Raw genomic sequence first — 6104 nt, forward strand, 5'->3', positions numbered from 1 at the left:
AGGGTGGAGGGGAAACGTGGGGCAACAGTGAAATCTTGTGGGAACCCAGGGGGAATTAAAAAACCCAAATACTTCCGCCTTCCTCTCTGGGTCACCACCAGTTACCATGCTGTACTCTGACCTGTGCTTCTTCCCCTTACCAGTTCCTGGCTCTTCTGTTAGGCTCATTCCCCCACCATCATCCCAGGCCACACATAGGTCCCCTTGGCTGTCCAGGCTGGTGAGAATCTTCAGTGGGTGATGTCAGAGCTCTGGGGACTGTGATTGTTATGTAACCGGCATCAGGACACCAAAGTGGCAGGGGTGGTGGTGAGGGATAGACCTAAAATGCACTTGGGAGCGTGAAGGCCTCCCATCCAGCTTTCTGGCTGCTGGGAAATGTGGGAACCTGGAGGGCTGGGTGCCTGTTATCAGGCACCTGTTATCAGGGAAGAGAGCAGGCTGGCAGGCTAAAAGGACAGATGCAGGAACTCAAATCTGAGAATCAGCAGAATATCAGGGGAGCTGAGTCAAGTGGGAACCAGAGGGGGCCAGATGGGAGTTTTGCTCACCCACCCCTTGTAGGATCAGGTCTAAGTGTCTTCTGAGGGAATAAACCACATTAAATTGATTGCCTTCCCTCCCCACCCCCTCACCTCACCCCATTAGGGAGCAGCTGAGTAATTCCAGCCCTGACTGCAATCTTAGCTTTCTGACTTAACTGCTTTTATTTGGGACTTCATTAGCATTCTTTTCATCAATCACAGTAAAACACAGAAACCATGAGACTCTGGCTTTCTCCTCAAAAGAGGATATTGAGACTCCTAGGCAGGGCTGTCACCCGTCCAGACTTCCGGGGCCAGCCTTAGAAGCCAAAAGGACTTGCTTCCTTCATAGTACTTTGAGGGGTCCGCCCCGGAGATGCGACTTCTGGGGTGTTCCAGGGAAGGGCCTGAGGCGGAGGATCCTGAAAGAGGTGGTTGTCTAATGGCCTGAATGAGGGTGCCCGAGCTTGTCCCAGTAGCTCTGACACTGACCTGTCATGATTTTCACGTCTCCCTAGAGCCTTGTATGCTGGGAAAACCCAGTCCTAAAAAACGGAAAACAAAATGTTCCCAGGTTATTTATAAATGAAACCAGCCCCTGTTGGTTATGTATGGCCACTTGACTTTCTCCAAGGACTCAAAAGATTGGAAGAAGGGATCTCTCTCCCTTACGAGGCTCAAGTGTGTGGAAATAAGTTTGCCCAGTTTCACTGAGTTGCCACCTGGGTCCTGGGCGGCTTCTGTATCTAGTGATGCCCCAGACTGTGAAAATGTCCTAACTTTCTTTCCTTTTTTAATTTTTTTGTAGGCTAGTTTCTATTTGGTGGGAAGGTTTCATCAGACATGAATGAACCATTTCACTTTTGGTTTCTCCCCTTTTACTTTCTGTTTTTGCCTGGTTCCCTGACAAAAAGGTAAAGAAGAATTCAAATATTTTCCTTTTGCTCAGAAATGATGGCCATTCCCCCACTCCCAGTGTTTCTTCCTTCAAATTCGCATACACCCCCTGCCAAACCCTGTCTTGGGTGATGCTAAATCTCCTCTGCTCCCAGCTAGCAGAAGGGGGTCAGCTGCTTACCCTCCAACCAGTCTGCTCAGCCCCATGATGGCCTGGTCTAGAGCAGTGTCCATATGGCTCCTAAAAACAACTTTTTTAAAAAAAGAAAAGAAAAACAATTTTTCTCCAAACATAGCAGAAGCATCAGGCTGGAAAAAAACAGTAACACAGGTTTGTCCCCGGGATCAGAAGTGGTTTATTCTTTCCACTGAAAGTTTGCATATAAGCACAGTTTTCTTTCTCTCAGTCATGAGGAATAGATTTGGCCAACAGGTCACTTTTGCCAAAACAAAATAAAGAATTCTGAACTTCCCTGGTGGTCCAATAGTTATGACTTCAAGCTTCCAGTGCAGGGGGCACAGGTTCAATCCCTGGTTGGAGAAGTTCCACATGCTTTGGGGTGTGGCCAAAAAAAAAAAGAACCACGGAGTGCTGTTCTTTTGCGGGCTGGGGGCTCCAGCACCAGCCACAGGGCATCCTCTCCACCTCTACGGGCCCCCTCTTTGGAAGACTCGAGGACATGGCACTAGGCACTACGGCTCCGGGAGGGTTGCTGGGCTCCAGAGGCCCTGCAGGTGTCCAGCAGCAGTCAGGACGTGGTCCAGCTTGGAGGGGATGGTGTCACGGCTGCTCAGGATCTCTGCCTTCAGATCCCAGTGGGAAAAAGCCCAGAGGTTCGGGGATATTGAGTGACTTGCTTGAAGTCACCCGGGTTGAATGAGAAGCTGGACCTTTGGAATCTTAACACTGTGTTCTTTCCACACCCAAACCATTTGAAGTTGCAAGGTCAGACTGGTAGCAGAGCAAATCAAGAGGGTCTGAAGAGCCTTTGCCCGGGTACCAGCTGGGGTGAACTCTGCCCTGAAGCAGGAGTGCTCGCTCTGCGGCCAGGGGGGCCCTGCCAGGGTGCTGTGTACGTATAGCCACGTGCTGCTTTGCAGAGCTGAGCTGCAGAGGCCTCAAGCACTGTTGATTGAAACTACACTGCGGGCTAGAGGAAGCCACCCACTGCTGGGCTTCCAAACGTGTGTCCCAGTCTCAGCGGCCTCTGACCGCATCTTGCAGGAGCTGCCCATCTGATCTCAGGGGTGTGGTTTTTACCTAAACTCCCCGGAGAGCTCGGCTGCCATCCCACCCCTGCTCTCCAGACCTTTGCTGTGGACACATCACGTCTGGGGACTTCCAGGGAAGTGGTTTATCATTTTCACCTGAGAGTTCTGCCTTCTACAGCGATACCATCAGGGGTCCCTGGGCAGCGTCTTTGTTGTCCAGTCGTTGAGACCTGCCCCGCTCTTTGTGATCCCATGGACTGCAGCGTGCCAGTACAGCATATTTCCCTGTACTTCACCATCTCCTACAGTTTGCTGAAACTCATGTACGTGAGTTGATGATGCTATCCAACTATCTCATCCTCTGTCACCCCCTTCTCCTGCCCTCAATCTTTCCCAGCATCAGGATCTTTTCCAGTGAGTCAACTCTTCGTGTCAGGTGGCAAAAGTATTGGAACTTCAGCTTCAGCATCAGTCCTTCCAATGAATATTCAGGACTGATTTCCTTTAGGATTGACCGGTTTGATATCCCTGCAGTCTAAGGGACTCTCAAGTAAGGGTCTTGGGATCCCCTTACTCTACATTGATGAAAATGGTGGTTGTAAGCCCGCTGTCCCCGTGGTCTCAGAAGACTGAGAGTGCACGTGATGGGTGCGGATGTTGCTGCCTGGGTGGCCACGCTACTAGCCCTCCGTGGGGGAGTGCCGCCACTTGCCTTTCTCATGTCTTCTCCAAGCGTGTTCTCCCGCTCCAGCTGCCTCTTCCCTCCCCACAGCCTCTCTCCCCTGTTTCCCCATGACTGGGGGCTGCCCTGAACCTCACCATGGGCCCCACAGGCTGGGGACTGGAGAGTAATTCTATCTCTAATTGTGTGCCCCACTCAGCCACCATGGCACAGAAACCTCTTTGTCTTTAACAAGCCTGCCCCCTGGTCCCTGGCCCAGCCCCTCACACCTACACCTCGGTGTCCCAGAGCACCTCCAGTCCTTTCTGCTACCCAACACCTCTCTCCTCCTTTCCCCAAATTGGTCTCCACCCAGGTCACTCAGAGCTGGGTGGTCCACGCAGCCGCCCCAGCTCACCTTCCCTGCCAACAGTCGGATTCTCACCTCCCTTTGACCTTGCTGGAACATTCATCTGACCTAGCCTTCATCCTGAGCTTCAGGACAGGTCAGGGTCATCTGAAAAGGGACCAGAAGTGGGGGAGAAGGGAGGGCTCATATCTGCGAGGCTCCATGATCGGTCCCAGAAGTATGTGCTGGGGCTTCTCAAGGGGCAGGAATGCAAAGGGACCCTTCCTGGAGTTGGGCTCGAGCCTTCAGCTGGTACCTCCAGATGGTACCCCAACTGGCACCATCCAGTTGGGATGGTGCCTCCCTCTCCTGCTCACCCAGCCTGGCCTCCTCCCCTTTGGTCCCAAGTCCTCCCCCTGCAAGAGCCCTTTCAGTTCAGTTCAGTTCAGTCGCTCAGTCATGTCCAACTCTTTGCGACCCTACAAATCGCAGCACGCCAGGCCTCCCTGTCCATCACCAACTCCCGGAGTTCACTCAGATTCACGTCCATCGAGTCTTACCCTTTGGTAATTTCGGTAGGCAGAATTCTGAGATGTTCCCAAGATCCCCCACCCTGGTGCACACACCCTGTATAAAGCCTGTGAATATGATTAATATGATTCCTGCAGCTGGTCATGTTTGATGGTACAGTGGACTTCAGATAGGTTATTCCGGTGACCTGACCTCATCACACAAGCTCTTTAGTTTTTGGTTTGTTGTTTTGGTTGGTTGTTTTTGGCCCCCCACATAGCATGGGGGACCTTAGTTCCCTGATTAGGGGTTGAAGCCGTGCCCCCTGTAGTGGAAGCCCTGAGTCTTAATCACAGAACACCAGGGAGGGCCACACGAACTCTTTAAAAGCAGAGCTCTGGCTGGTGGCAGAGGAAGTCAGAGACTCAAAGTGCAAGAATGGCAAAGGGTGTGCCCTGGTTGGCTTGAATTAGAGGGGACCACTTGGAGAAGAATGCTTGTGCTCTAGGAGTCTAGAGCAGCCTTCAGCTGACAACCAGCAAGGAAACGGAGATCTTACCTCTGGAGCCGCAAGGACAGGCTCCTGACCATCCTTGCCAGCAGACAAGAACAGGCATGGAAGTGGATGCCTCCGAGAGCTCCCAGAGAATTCAGCCCGACCAACACCTGACGTCAGCATTCGAGACTGGACTTCTGACCTACAGACCCATGAGCTAATAAGTGACTACTGTTTTAAGCCACTTAGTTTGTGGTTATTTGCTGTGCGGCAACAGAAGATGACTACTGCAACGGATTTTTTTTTTTTGTCAACCACCCGTTTATTGGATTGGCAACTCCTGGCAACAGGACATGAGAAGAAAATGAAAGGAAACTAGAGTGATCATGGAGTACAGATAACCAGGAAAAGTGAAAAAGTGAAAGTGTTAAGTCGCTCAGTTGTGTCTGACTCTGTGACCCTACGGACTGTAGCCCACCAGGCTCCCACGTCCGTGGAATTTTCCAAGCAAGGGTACTGGAGTGGGTAGCCATTCAAGCAGATATCAAACTGAATATAAAGTCACCTGGTTTCACACACACACATACACACACACAAAGGGACTCAACTGGAGGTGACTCTTCTCCCCAGGGGACACCCTTGGCAATGTCTGGAGACATTCTTGAATATCATAGTTTGAGGGATCTGCTGGCATCAAGTGGGTGGAGTCGAGAGATGTGGCTAAGATTTTATAAGGCACAGGACAGCCCCTACAGCCAAGAGATACCTGGTCTCGACCCAAAATGTCAGTAGGGTGGAGGTTCACACACACAGACACACACACACAACCAGCCGCTATGGAGAAACAGTGCAGCCTAAGAGCCAAGTGCATCACCAGGTTCGAATCCTATCTTGAACCTGATCTTTAACATCTCAGGGTCTCTGGGACAGGCTGTGTAAAACAGAGCTAAGGACAGCACCCACCTCCTAGAATTAAGTGTTAGTGTACAGAGTGCACAGGACCGCAAAGGCAACTAACTCGAGTGCTTACAGGAAATGTCTACAGGGCTATTCTTGCGTCAGAGGAGCTGGGGCAATTTTGGTTTTGTTGTTGCTGTTGTTGTTTAGTCACTAAGCCGCATCCAACTCTTTGTGACCCCATGGACTGCAGGCACACCAGGCTCCTCTGTCCTTCATTATCTCCTGGAGTTAAACTCATGTCCACTGAATCGTTGATGCCATCCAATCATCTCATCATCTGTCGTCCCCTTCTCCTCCTGCCTTCAGTCTTTCCCAGCATCAGAGTCTTTTCCAATGACACAACTCTTTGCATCAGGTGGCCAAAGTATTGGAGCTGCAGCTTCAGCATCAGCCCTTCCAATGAATATTCAGGGTTAATTTCCTTTGGGATCAGTTGGTTTGATCTCCTCGGTTTATTTCTTTTAGTTTACTTCCCTACATTGTCCAAATTTTATA

The 6104-nt window shown here is 51.0% G+C and overlaps 1 long non-coding RNA gene across 1 annotated transcript; it reads right to left on the reverse strand.

The window, feature by feature from the left end:
• Positions 698-5793, reverse strand: LOC102184696. Its single transcript, XR_001297461.2, has 3 exons — positions 4713-5793; positions 1603-1672; positions 698-1069 (listed from the first exon to the last, which is right to left on the reverse strand). It is a non-coding gene; the product is annotated as an uncharacterized LOC102184696 (long non-coding RNA).

Source organism: Capra hircus, chromosome 29, assembly GCF_001704415.2.
Source record: "Capra hircus breed San Clemente chromosome 29, ASM170441v1, whole genome shotgun sequence".
Classification (NCBI taxonomy): Eukaryota; Metazoa; Chordata; class Mammalia; order Artiodactyla; family Bovidae; genus Capra; species Capra hircus.